This window comes from Schistocerca nitens, chromosome 9 (genome assembly GCF_023898315.1).
Source record: "Schistocerca nitens isolate TAMUIC-IGC-003100 chromosome 9, iqSchNite1.1, whole genome shotgun sequence".
Lineage (NCBI taxonomy): Eukaryota > Metazoa > Arthropoda > Insecta > Orthoptera > Acrididae > Schistocerca > Schistocerca nitens.
This window is the reverse complement of record NC_064622.1, coordinates 277533498-277548178: the sequence shown is the minus strand read 5'-3', so window position 1 is coordinate 277548178 and position 14681 is coordinate 277533498. Positions and strand designations below refer to the sequence as shown.

General features: G+C 43.7%; 1 pseudogene; it reads left to right on the top strand.

Moving 5' to 3' along the window:
• Window positions 1-831: 831 nt before the first annotated feature.
• On the top strand, window positions 832-949 carry LOC126204698 (5S ribosomal RNA; annotated as a pseudogene).
• The last annotated feature ends 13732 nt before the right edge of the window (window positions 950-14681 follow it).

Sequence of the window (14681 nt, the reverse complement as noted above, 5' to 3'; positions counted from 1 at the left end):
TCCGAAGATTGCAGGTTCGAGTCCTGTCACGGTCGCCACTTTATAATATAATAAAATAATGGAATAGATGATAATAAAATGTTGAAATGCGTGGCTTTTTAAAATGTATTGAATTAATGAGATTAATTTTTCGGCATGAATGACAAGCACAATAAGCTGAGCTATGCCTGGAAATAAGTTCGTATTAGTTCATATTATTTTGCAGGGCGAAGTAGTTTCTTTCTCCACTGTAGATTTGTGCTTACCATTCTTTATAATGCTACGTTTGGTCGCCTTGTTCACCTTTGAAGTCTTCACCGTGTTCCCATTAAGCTTATCGGATCTTCGTAATTTTCCAAAGTACACAGGTGGGCTTCAGTTCTTGTAGTTATTGTACTATTTGAAATAACAACTCACACGACTCTTCTGTTGATAAAACAATATTGTATTTTTCTAAACGGTGCACATATGAAATACATACTCCTCACTTATTCATAGCGACCCCAAAATGGCGGTCTACAATTACTCGCTAAAAATGGCGTGCTTCTCACTCGTTCACTAGCTGAGCGCGAATCCTTCCTTCCTCCTACTGGTACCAGAAAAAAATCCTCTTTTTTAACAACTGAAAGTCAAAAAATACATTACGGTAGGCATAGGCTCTATGATGGGCTACCGCTTCATCTTCTCTCTTTGCCTTTAAAGAAGACGAAAACATAAAGGAAATGCAAAAGGTTTATCACAGTTCTCACTTTTTCCCTTTGGGATAATAGTAACTTCTTTGCGCGTTGGCGTAAGGCATTTGCAGTTCTTAATGTACTTAATTGAATTTATGTGAGCTTTGAGACAATATTTGGCAACGGCCTTGCCGCAGTGGCTACACCGGTTCCCATGAGATCACCGAAGTTAAGCGCTGTCGGGCGTGGCCGGCACTTGGATAGGTGACCATCCAGGCCGCCATGCGCTGTTGCCATTTTTCGGGGTGCACTCAGCCTCGTGATGCCAATTGAGGAGCTACTCGACAGAATAGTAGCGGCTCCGCTCAAAGAAAACAATAGTAACGACCGGGAGAGCGGTGTGCTGACCCCACGCCAATCCTATCCGCATCCTCCACTGACGATGACACGGCGGTCGGATGGTCCCGGTAGGCCACTCGTGGCCTGACGACGGAGTACTTTCAGACAATATTTGTTATTGCTACCTCTGATGCACTGACAAAATTTGCACTCTAGAAACAATTCACCAGAACTATTTTCTTTTTAACCGATCCTGTCCTTAAGAAATTTACGTTGGAGCCACTCACTGCGAAACTTTTACTTATACTGTACGTTAGGCATTTTTAAGAGGTAACGAAACGAGGAAATGAAAAAAGTGAAAGCTGAATGTTAACTTCCCTATGTCCCTTTTAGAGAGACCTGACAACTTAAGTCCTGTAAGATTGTTGTTCGAGAAGAGGAATGGAGACTAACCTGAACTTGGAGACAGATTATTTGCACCCCGTATTGCTGTGACATAGAAAAATTAACTGCATTCTTATATTTAGTCGAAAACTGAACACTGCACACTCTTGAAAAACCTTAAAATTTATTAGTGTTTTACATTAACGCGCAACTGAAGACGAATTTTGAGGAAAGAACGTAACAATTTCCGTTCAAAAACTCCGATATTAAAAGAAATCCCGTCTTCCATGATCCTGATTCGTTAATTCTGACACAATATTCGTAAGTTGGCAGCGTTGAAAGCAATGTCTACTGCACGCACCAGCCTTGCTACGGTTCAAGGAGAACCAACAGAGGACTGGTGGGTGGGTACCCCACTCTAAAGTGAGCGCTTCTCTTACAACATGAACTTTTGAGAAACACTATTTACAGAGTACATAATGGATACCAGAAATTTCCGATGGGACAATTGTGGCATTTTCGAAATTCGAGACCATTAAAAACTTACGTTCTTAGCCCCCATTGACGCCACAAATTCGACTTAGGGGTTTCATTTATAACAGATGATTACTTAAACTGGCTTTGCACTCCATTCCACGAGTTTCGTCCCAGGGTTTACTTGTCCTAGGTAAATATTAATAAATCAGAACCAAGTATTTATACTACGGTGTTTATTTCGTGAAAACAGTTCACAATATTTATTTTGTAAACATAGTTCAAAATCCTAGTTCACAGTAACAACAGCTGTCGACCAGTATTTCCACTGTTGCCAAAACACTTTTGGAAAACGTTCACAGAAATATCGGCACTGATGGTCACAATGACTTACCTCTACATTATCTCACAAAAACTGCCTTCTGGCACCTTTCAAAAATTTGTGTATAATCATATCTCTCCTCATAAGTTTAGGGGATATGGGTTCACGAAACGAAGTATAAATATGTACTTCATAGCAGAATTAAGCTTCCCGAGGGTTAGCACTATTTTAGTTTCTGTTAGTTTTAAAATATGGCTCTGAGCACTATGGGACTTTAATCGAAGTTCATTAATCCCCTAGAACTTAGAACTACTTAAACCTAACCAACCTATGGACATCACACACATCCATGCCCGAGGCAGGATTCGAACCTGCGACCGTAGCGGTCGCGCGGTTCCAGACTGAAGCCCATAGAACCGCTCAGCCACCACGGCCGGCTAGTTTTAAAATATCAGAGTTTTTCGTTTATATATTAAATTAGTCGAAATCTGTATTCACGTGGTAGAAATCAATTTGAATCTGCAATCTTGGCAAAATAAAATAAATGCAATTTTTGCGAAATTCGAAACGATTGTAAAATGATGGGTAAAATGTCTCGTCTGACAGGAAATTTTGTGCTGAATCAAAACTAGTCTTAGATTCTGCGAAGCTGTAATTTTTCTGAAGTTACGGAGAATTTAATATTATGATTAATATTTTATTAATATTATTTTACGTGGTGCATTTGAATTACAGTTGTGTGTCTAACGCATTATATTTTGTTCTCTAGCATATGTTGAGTGAATGTTACTTTTGGAAATAGTCATTTAACTCAATGTTAATATTTCATCATAACTGTTTTCGTCAATACGTTACAGAATTTTGGAATTAGCGAAATGAGTATGTCCCCCATGATACCCATTATCCTATGATCACAGTTGTTACCGATCCTCAATTCATAGTGATGAAATTAATGGGTTTCAAATTCGATATATGGATTTCTTCGAGAAATGCTAAAACACAAATTCAGAAGGATTGTATGGTGTCTATTAAATCAGTAAACAACCAGCGATGTTGTGCTGTTGCTATAAACGTGTCTTTTGTATAAAAAGTATAATTTACATAATATCAATTTAAGTTAGATTCAACGAGACTGTTGGTAGGTGCCACAATCCACTTTGCTTCAATAACCGGTAATCGATTATGAAATAATATACCACAGACTTTTTTGTGGAATACAAGCAGTGGCGTGTTTCATTCGCGATCCACGGATGTGGCAAGGAGTGCAGCCCTAGGAGCGATGCAGGCCGAGGCCCGCCTAGCCGTAATGCGGGGGCGGCCAGGCCGAAATGTGCGCCTCGCTCACCGCCTGACGTCAGCAGCTGTTAAGTAACAACCTCTGCAGTCTGCACCATGACGCTGAGCGCCGAGAGAAAAGTCGCGCTAGTTTCAGCCGTTCCACGAAGAGAGTCTCACTTCTGCTGCGATGATAGCTACATCTATATCTGTTCTCGGGAATGCACTACGAAACAAGGTGATTTTTTTTTCACTACAAGTTGTTTGGATGTGGGGATGATTTGAATAATACACTACTGGCCATTAAAATTGCTACACCAACAAGAAATGCAGATGATAAACGAGTATTCATTGGACAAATATATTATACTAGAACTGACAGGTGATTACATTTTCACGCAGTTTGGGTGCATAGATCCTGAAAAATCAGTACCCAGAACAACCACCTCTGGCCGTAATAACGGCCTTGATACGCCTGAGCATTGAGTCTAACAGAGCTTGGATGGCGTGCACCGGTACAGCTGTCCATGCAACTTCAACACGATACCACAGTTCAACAAGAGAGTGACTGGCGTATTGTGACGAGCCAGTTGCTCGACCACCATTGACCGGGCGTTTTCAATTGGTGAGAGATCTGGAGAATGTGCTGGCCAGGGCAGCAGTCGAACATTTTCTGTATCCAGAAAGGCCCGTACATGACCTGCAACATGCGGTCTTGCATTATCCTGCTGAAATGTAGGGTTTCGCAGGAATCGAATGAAGGGTAGAGCCACGGGTCGTAACACATCTGAAATGTAACGTCCACTGTTCAAAGTGCCGTCAATGGCACCCCATACCATCACGCCGGGTGATACGCCAGTATGGCGACGACGAATACACGCTTCCAATGTGCGTTCACCACGATGTCGCCAAACACAGATGCGACCATCATGATGCTGTAAACAGAACCTGGAATCATACGAAAAAATGACGTTTTGCCATTCGTGCACCCAGGTTCGTCATTGAGTACACCATCGCAGGCGTTCCTGTCTGTGATGCAGCGTCAAGGGTAGCCGCAGCCATGGTCTCCGAGCTGATAGTCCAAGCTGCTGCAAACGTCGCCGAACTGTTCGTGCAGATGGGATCCGAGGCCGTTGGGATCCAGCACGGCGTTCCGTATGACCCACCTGAACCCACCGATTCCATATTCTGCTGACAGTCATTGGATCTCGACCAACGCGAGCAGCAATATCGCGATACGATAAACATCAATCGCGATAGGCTAGAGTCCGACCTTTATCAAAGTCGGAAACGTGATGGTACGCATTTCACGAGGCATCACAACAACTTTTCACCAGGCAATGCCGGTAAACTGCTGTTTGTGTATGAGAAATCGGTTGGAAGCTTTCCTCATGTTAGCACGTTGTAGGTGTCGCCACCGGCGCCAACCTTGTGTGAATGTTATGAAAAGCTAATCATTTGCATATCACAGCATATTCTTCCTGTCGGTTAAATTTCGCGTCTGTAGCACTTCATCTTCTTGGTGTAGCAATTTTAATGACCAGTAGTGTAATTCCACAGATGCTGTTATATTAACCCGCTTGATAATTGCTGATAATTACTATGGAAAAACTGCCAGCTTCGATGGAACAACCGATAATTGCTGCGGAACTCACGACCAATGATAGTATGTTAACTGCAGGGAAGCCTGTACACGAACGCTATGTACGCAGTCAACAGTTCATGCAGTACGGTTTTGTGGAAGCGTGTAGTACGACATTCCGAGTGTTACGGCAATATGTCTGTAATACATTATTTGAGTGCTTATGTTCGTGGTCAAGCAGCTGGATGGTTCAAAGTCGGTCAAAGTTTCACTACTGTGGCCATAGTAATAGCTGTGTCCAAAAGTGTCATCTCGCGATTAAAAAAAGGCCGCTGTAAGTGGAAATGCTACGCTATAGCATGTCGGTGGTCGCAGATGGACAACCACGCCGCAATAGGATCGATATGTAATCCTAGCGGCGAAAAGGAATAGACAGACGTCTTACTCCCAGGCAGCTGCTACAGGTACGCATGTCTCTGCCGGAACAGTCTGGTTTGTATGCTCGGAAGCCTGTTAAATACATCCCACTGCAATCACACCGTCGACGAGAAAGAGTTCGTTGGCTTAGGAGCATGTGATTTGGAATCAGCAACAGCTGTCCAGAGTGATGGCTCTAAGCACTAAGGGACTTGACATCTGAGGTCATCAGTCCCATAGACTTATAACTACGTAAACCTAACTAACCTAAGGACATTACACACATCCATGCCCGAGGCAGGATTCGAACCTGCGACCGTAGCAGCAGCGCGGTTCCGGACTGAAGCGCCTAGAACCGCTCTGCCACAGTGATCCGCTGTCCAGAGTGATGTTCTATTTGTTCTCTGACGGATCCCACTTTGCTGTGGCAAGTGATTCTCACCATCAGTGAGTGTGGAAACAGAGGAAAACACGTTACACACCACAAAATGGCCGGCCGAAGTGGCCGAGCGGTTAAAGGCGCTACAGTCTGGAACCGCACGACCGCTACGGTCGCAGGTTCGAATTCTGCCTCGGGCATGGATGTGTGTGATGTCCTTAGGTTAGTTAGGTTTAAGTAGTTCTAAGTTCTAGGGGACTTATGACCACGGCAGTTGAGTCCCATAGTGCTCAGAGCCATTTGAACCATTTTGAACCACGAAATGTTCGTGAACGTCGTCGGTATGGCCTAGGCGTTATGGTGTGTGCAGGCATTATGCACAATGACCGAACACCGCTGCATATCTTTGCGCAAGGTGTCATTACAGCACAGCGGTATTGCAGGGAGATTATTCTGGTCATGATCGTCTGTTTAGGGGTAGGGTAAGCTCCGACTTTCTGTTTATGGACGACAATGCCCGTCCACATAGGACTGATGAGGTGTTGGACACACTTAAACTTACGGGACGGTCTGCGTAATCCCCGGACCTAAACCATATAGAGCATGCCTAGGATGCTCTTGGCAGACGTGTTTCTCAACGAACAACACCTTCCAGAACCGTGGAGAAACTGAGGACCGCCTTAAGGGGCTCCGGAACGCCCTATACTTGCAATGTTAAAATAACGCTTATAAATTACATCTTTCCTCACAAAGTATTTGAGGTAGGAAGTTGAACTTTTTACAGATTATTTATTGGAATATCGGCTACAACTTAACACAGGGATTTTACAAAATTTTAGTTCAGTTATTAAAGATGATTTTTTTTCAATTGTAATGAAAATTCACAACATTTTTTTGCAATTTTTTATTTATATATTCAAAAATATACAGTTTTTTGGAAAAAGGCTGTGTTAAATTATGCAGAAGGTACTGTGTAACTTTTACTGAAAGTTTGAAACAAATATGTTTGGAAGATCCTTAGAAAACATGTAATTAGTATGAGAAAATAAAAGTTTTGGGAATCGAGCGACAAAGATTGGATTAACTTTTTAGTGCATTCCAGGTCCATAGGATGGATTATCTTCATCCTCTGCAAACTCCTCCTCCAGCTTCCTCTCGTTCCTCCTCCTGTTTACTCTTGCTTGTATTTCTAGACTCTTTACAGCCCTGTCTGCAGCCCGAAGGCGTTCCTTGTCTAAAGCAAGCATCGCTCGTACCATGTTAGAACCTATCTTCATTCCCATATTTCTAAATACCTTGCACCTTACAATGTTGCCATCATTGAAAGTCGCAACAGCATCATACACACCAAAGTGAAGTGTTTCTATTCCAACAAATACAGTCTTGGGGATTCTCGACCATATAACACTATTTACACTTTCATTGGGGTTTTGAGTTTTTCCGTGAATACACTTTTTCAACAGTTCAGGTGCTGTTAAGTCTCTGAAAATAGGTTTTATCACCTCATTGAACCAAGCTTCTTCTGTGAAGTATTTTCTTTCCCACTTTGACTACTATGGGCAGGTGTACTTGAGAGGTTAGGTTCACTCACTTGGTCATCGTCTTTATTGTTTACAGTAATAACACATACCTTTGGCTTTCCAACATTTCTCCTTTTCTTAAAAGCCTTCAGAGGATTTCTAATAACTTTACTTTTACTCATTATTATACTTCAACAAAACAGAGACTCAAGAAACAGAATTAATTACGAATATTTTCAAGATAGCGACAGAGTAAACATGAAACAATCGACAATCACATCAGCGATATATATTGAACCATCACAGGTTAGCCACAACACATACTTTATCTCACATCACTAAAATGTACCTGATGAACACGGACGTTAATAATAACACCATTTGACAGCAGTTTAACAGCGCCACAGTGGGTCACGCCCATGTAGAACACATTTCAAAAAAAATTTAAAAATAGTTGTAGTCTTCGGAATTGAATAAATTATATATCTATTAAAAGGTAATAGTCTGCAGATTCAGAAAACGCAAAAAAGTAAAAATTGAATTTTTCATGATTTTGAGCCTTTCCGGAGCCCCTTAAAAGAGGAGTGGGACAATATACTGCAAGAACTCCTCAGCAGTTTGATAGTCAGTTGCAAAATGCGCTTTAGTGTCCGAGGAAGGTGTATTCCTTACTAAGAGTCCGATATCGACCATTATGTTGTGAGTCTGACCTGTGTCAAATATGAACATTATTAATGTCTGTTACTTTGCTTTTCCATGTGGTGCAATTCGTACCATTTTTTGTCGTAAATATATCACTCCAACTCTATTACGCATGTAACAATCGTATACAACCGTTCGCTTGACGAAAGATCCGTACCCAAAGACTGGAAAGTTGCACAGGTCACACCAATATGCAAGAAAGGTAGCTGGAGTAATCCACTAAATTACAGGCCCATATCGTTAACGTCTATATGCAGCAGGATTTTAGAACATATATTGTGTTCGAACATTATGAATTACCTCGAAGAAAACGGCCTATTGACACACAGTTAACATGCGTTTAGAAAACATCGTTCCTGTGAAACACAACTTGCTCTTCATTAACATGAAGTGTTGAGTGCTATTGGCAAGGGGATTCCGTATTTCTGGATTTCCGGTAGGCTTTTGACACTGCACCACACAAGCGGCTCGTAGTAAAATTGCGTGCTTACGGAATATCGTCTCAGTTATGTGACTGGATTTGTGATTTCCTGTTAGAGAGGTCACAGTTCACAGTAATTGAAAAGTCATCGAGTAAAACAGAAGTGATTTCTGGCGTTACCCAAGGTAGTGTTATAGACCCTTCGCTGTTCCTTATCTATATAAACGATTTGGGAGACAATCTGAGCAGCCGTCTTCGGTTGTTTGCAGATGACGCTGTCGTCATCAGAAGATCAAAATAAACTGCAAAACGATTTAGAAAAAATATCTGAATGGTGCTAAAATTGGCAGTTGACCCTAAATGACGAAAAGTGTGAGGTCATCCACATGAGTGCTAAAAGGAATTCGTTAAACTTCGGTTACACGATAAATCAGTCTAATCTAAAAGCCGTAAATTCTACTAAATACCTAGGTATTACAATTACGAATAACTTAAATTGGAAGGAACACACAGAATATGTTGTGGGGAAGGATAACCAAAGACTGCGTTTTATTAGCAGACACTTAGAAAATGTAACAGACCTACTAAGGAGACTGCCTACACTACGCTTGTCCGTCCTCTTTTACAATAGTGCTGCGCGGTGTGGGATCCTTACCAGGTAGGACTGACGGAGTACATCGAAAAAGTTCAAAGAAAGGCAGCACGTTTTCTATTATCACGAAATACGGGAGAGAGTGTCACAGAAATGATACAGGATTTGGCCTGGAAAAAGTTAAAAGAAAGGCATTTTCCGTTGCGACGTAATCTTCTCACGAAATTCCAATCACCAACTTTCTCCTCCGAATGCGAAAATATTTTGTTGACACCGACCTACATAGTGAGGAACCATCACCACGATAAAATAAGGGAAATCAGAGCTCTTACGGAAATATATAGGTGTTCATTCTTTCCGCGCTCTATACTAGATTGGAATAATAGAGAATTGTGAAGGTGGTTCAGCACTTAAATGTGATTTGCAGAGTATCCATGTAGATGTAGATGTAATGTGTTTCATGTCGCCCATTATTGCCTGTGATTATTCCTGTCCAGGAATGTCTCTTCCTTAGCAGTTGTCATGCAGTGTATTAGTCAGTGAGACCTGAGTTTCTCTCGGTGCTTACAATGTTCAAATAACTTACGGGAATGCAGCCGCGTGGTGTCATCGACAACTGCCGATATTTCGACAGGAGCACAACCTGCCATTTTCAGGGCGAGTAGGCGCTGTGCAAGGGAATTTAGAACCTTGGTTTTCAGAGAAACTCCGTAAAGGTAACACACACAGACTCTGTAAGCACTAGCTTCATCACAAAGCAAAGATGATCGACGTCAGTAGTTTTCGATAGTGTCGCGGGATATCCTATGGAATATAAAAACACCGAGAGTCAGGCACGCACTTCCAAGTATTGGCATAGTTTTGTTAAGGGAGCTGATGAAATTAAAATAGCAAGTAACCTTATAAATAGAGATTCTGGTTTTTGTTCAAATTCTGCATGGAATCCTGCTGTCTCCCTTGCCAAAAAAATCCGTTGATTACTAATTTCACTATCGGTAACTTGTGATGTTGGTCATCTTTGGTTTGTGATGGCGTAGTGTTTGCAATTTGAGTGTGAGTGTTACCTTTCCTGGTTTCTCTGATAATGTAGGGTTTAAATTCCCTTGCACAGCGCTTACTCGGAGCAGTTTTGCCTTGAAAATGACAGGGAGTGCTCCTGTCGAAATCGGCGACTGCTAAATGACGTCACCCGGCTGTATTCCCGTAAGTTATCTGAACAGTGTATTAGTCTAATTACTTCTTCACATTCCCTATGGGAACTATAAGACTCGGTCGTGTACTTAATGGTTACGCTTGAAGGTGAACCAGACACAAATCGAGTTTTCGTGTTGCCTTAATATACTTTCTCATTTTGAGTATGCCTTTTAAACGAACTGTAACACGCGGAACAAACGTTACATGTTTTTCAGACAAGAATTTTCTTCCTTATATTACATGAGGTTCGAGGCAGGAAGAACGTCCGGTTACAAAGTTAAAAACAAATACTTATCCTTTCGAAAGGGAAGCAGTATTTGAGAATGGCATGATACAGGGTTGTAGCATAGCCCTATGTTATTCAACCTGTATACTGAGTAAGTAGCTACGGAAAGCTAGGTCGAATTTGGAAAGGGACTTAAACTCCAAGGAGAAGAAATAAAAACTTTTTCAGGTTTAGCAAAGACATTATAATTCTGTAAGACAGCCAAGAACTTGTTTGAGCAGTTGAACGGAATGGATAGTGCCATCAAAAGCTGTAAGATGAAGATCAACAAATGTAAAACAAGGGTAGTGCTAAGTGGTCGAAGTAAATCAGGCGACATTGGGGGGGGGGGGGGGGGGGGAATTAGATTAGAAAATGAGATACTAACAAGGGGACTCCACCAGCTTCCCTCACCGTTTTGATTCATGTTGACAGCAGGTGCAGGACACGACTACGACTTCAACATACGTAAACAGGAAGACGCAAATCTCAACCGTTTCCGAAAAAATCGAGTTTGAAAATTTTAGGCATCTTTATACTTTGTATGGTCGTAAATAATCAAGCAGCCTGTAGGCAAGCGAGTAAGCGTTTAGATTCATAAGCGCGAGATCTCTGCATCAAATTTCGGTGCTAGTATTTATTTTAATTCCCACGTAATTCTAAGAACAGATTTATAATGACTGTGCAAATTATCGAAATGTAATACTCATTTGTTATTTACATAATAGCTATCTTGAAAATGGAGAAAAAGATTTCTTCATTGGGAGATTGGAAATAAAAAAGATACACGAGGATTTTCAATCGAATCAGTATAGTCATGTCATTTACAATGAAGAGCCAAAGAAACTGGTACACATGTCTAATACCGTCTAGGGCCCCCGCGAGCACGCAGGAGTGCCGCAATACTACGTGGAATGGACTCGGCTAATGTCTGAAGTAATGCTGCAGGGAACTGACACCACGAATCCTACAGGGCTGTCCATAAATCCGTGAGAGTGCAAGGAGTGGAGAGCTCTTCTGAACACCACGTTGCAAGGCATCCCAGATATGCTCGATACTGTTCTAGTCAGGGCAGTTTGGTGGTCAGCGGAAGTGTTTAAATTCAGAAGAGTGTTCCTGGAGCCACTCAGCAGCGATTCTGGACGTGTGGGGTGTCGCATTGTCCTGCTGGAATTGTCCAAGTCCGCTGGAATGCACAATGGACATGAATGGATGCAGGTGATCAGACAGGATGCTTAAATACGTGTCACTTGCCAGAGTCGTACTAGACGTATCAGGGGTCCCATATCACTCCAACTGCACACGTCCCACACCATTACATCGTCTCCACCAACTTGAACAGTCGCCTGCTGACATGCAGGGTCCACAGATTCATGAGATTGTCTTCATACCCGTACACGTCCATCCTCTCGATACAATTTGAAACGAGACTCGTCCGACCAAGCAACGTGTTTCCAGGCATCAACAGTCCAATGTCGGTGTTGAGGGGCCCAGGCGAGGCGTAAAGCTTTGTGTCGTACAGTTATCAAGGGTGCACGAGTGGGCCTTCAGCTCCGAAAGCCCATATCGATGATGCTTCGTTGAATGGTTCGCACGCTGACACTTGTTGATGGCCAAGCATTGAAATATGGAGCAGTTTGCGGATGGACTGCACTTCTGTCACGTTGAACGACTCTCTTCAGTCGTCGTTGATCCCGTTCTCGCAGGATTTTTTTCCGGCCGCAGCGATGTCGGAAATTTGAATGTTTTGCCGGATTCCTGATATTCACGGTACACTCGTGAAATGGTCGCACGGGAAAATCCCAACTTCATCGTTACCTCGTAAATGCTGTGTCTCATCGTTCGTGCACCGTTTATAACACCACGTTCAAACTCACATAAATCTTAATAACCTGCCGCTGTAGCAGCAGTAACCAATCTAACTACTGTGCCAGACACTTGTCTTATATAGGCGTTGCCAGACGCAGGGGCCGTATTCTGCCTGTTTATACACTCCTGGAAATTGAAATAAGAACACCGTGAATTCATTGTCCCAGGAAGGGGAAACTTTATTGACACATTCCTGGGGTCAGATACATCACATGATCACACTGACAGAACCACAGGCACATAGATACAGGCAACAGAGCATGCACAATGTCGGCACTAGTACAGTGTATATCCACCTTTCGCAGCAATGCAGGCTGCTATTCTCCCATGGAGACGATCGTAGAGATGCTGGATGTAGTTCTGTGGAACGGCTTGCCATGCCATTTCCACCTGGCGCCTCAGTTGGACCAGCGTTCGTGCTGGACGTGCAGACCGCGTGAGACGACGCTTCATCCAGTCCCAAACATGCTCAATGGGGGACAGATCCGGAGATCTTGCTGGCCAGGGTAGTTGACTTACACCTTCTAGAGCACGTTGGGTGGCACGGGATACATGCGGACGTGCATTGTCCTGTTGGAACAGCAAGTTCCCTTGCCGGTCTAGGAATGGTAGGACGATGGGTTCGATGACGGTTTGGATGTACCGTGCACTATTCAGTGTCCCCTCGACGATAACCAGTGGTGTACGGACAGTGTAGAAGATCGCTCCCCACACCATGATGCCGGGTGTTGGCCCTGTGTGCCTCGGTCGTATGCAGTTCTGATTGTGGCGCTCACCTGCACGGCGCCAAACACGCATACGACCATCATTGGCACCAAGGCAGAAGCGACTCTCATCGCTGAAGACGACATGTCTCCATTCGTCCCTCCATTCACGTCTGTCGCAACACCACTGGAGGCGGGCTGCACGATGTTGGGGCGTGAACGGAAGACGGCCTAACGGTGTGCGGGACCGTAGCCCAGCTTCATGGAGACGGTTGCGAATGGTCCTCGCCGATACCCCAGGAGCAACAGTGTCCCTAATTTGCTGGGAAGTGGCGGTGCGGTCCCCTACGGCACTGCGTAGGATCCTACGGTCTTGGCGTGCATCCGTGCGTCGCTGCGGTCCGGTCCCAGGTCGACGGGCACGTGCACCTTCCGCCGACCACTGGCGACAACATCGATGTACTGTGGAGACCTCACGCCCCACGTGTTGAGCAATTCGGCGGTACGTCTACCCGGCCTCCCGCATGCCCACTATACGCCCTCGCTCAAAGTCCGTCAGCTGCACATACGGTTCACGTCCACGCTGTCGCGGCATGCTACCAGTGTTAAAGACTGCGATGGAGCTCCGTATGCCACGGCAAACTGGCTGACACTGACGGCGGCGGTGCACAAATGCTGCGCAGCTAGCGCCATTCGACGGCCAACACCGCGGTTCCTGGTGTGTCCGCTGTGCCGTGCGTGTGATCATTGCTTGTACAGCCCTCTCGCAGTGTCCGGAGCAAGTATGGTGGGTCTGACACACCGGTGTCAATGTGTTCTTTTTTCCATTTCCAGGAGTGTATATCTCTGTATTTGAATAGCCGTGCGGGATTAGCCGAGCGGTCTCAGGCGCTGCAGTCATAGACTGTGCGGCTGGCCCCGGCGGAGGTTCGAGTCCTCCCTCGGGCATGCGTGTGTGCGTTTGTCCTGAGGCTAATTTAGGTTAAGTAGTGTGTAAGCTTAGGGACTGATGACCTTAGCAGTTAAGTCCAATAAGATTTCACACACATTTTTTGTATTTGAATACGCATGCCTATGCCAGTTTCTTTGGCGATTCAGTGTATATTATTTTATCTAGATTGTTGACAGGTGTGGTGTGTAACCTATAGAATACTGCACGATTAAGGATGATATTGATCGTAGAAACATGGAAAGCAGTAATTACTGCCACGAACACCCCTTGTGATGAACGACGAATTTTTGCGTATGCATGATTTTTCAGTGTGTCTATTACAATTCAAACTTGGGTGTTTATGACACACTGTAGCGGCGTATCGAAACATATCACCGAATACTGGTAATGATGATAGATGGTATATGGCGTATGAATTTTTATGCCATCTGCTCTAGAAGTTATCTCTCCATTCTGTTCGTTGATGTACTCGCAATTTTATAGTCGTTTCCTAAGATTCTTCTCCAGCGTGTAAAAATAAGGCTGTACCAGCGAAGTATATTGCGAAGGATTACTCCAGTACAGTTCGTGGGTATGGAAAAAAGTGGTGGTAGGCAGATTCGATGCAAGGACCTCACGCTCACAAAGTAATTGCTTA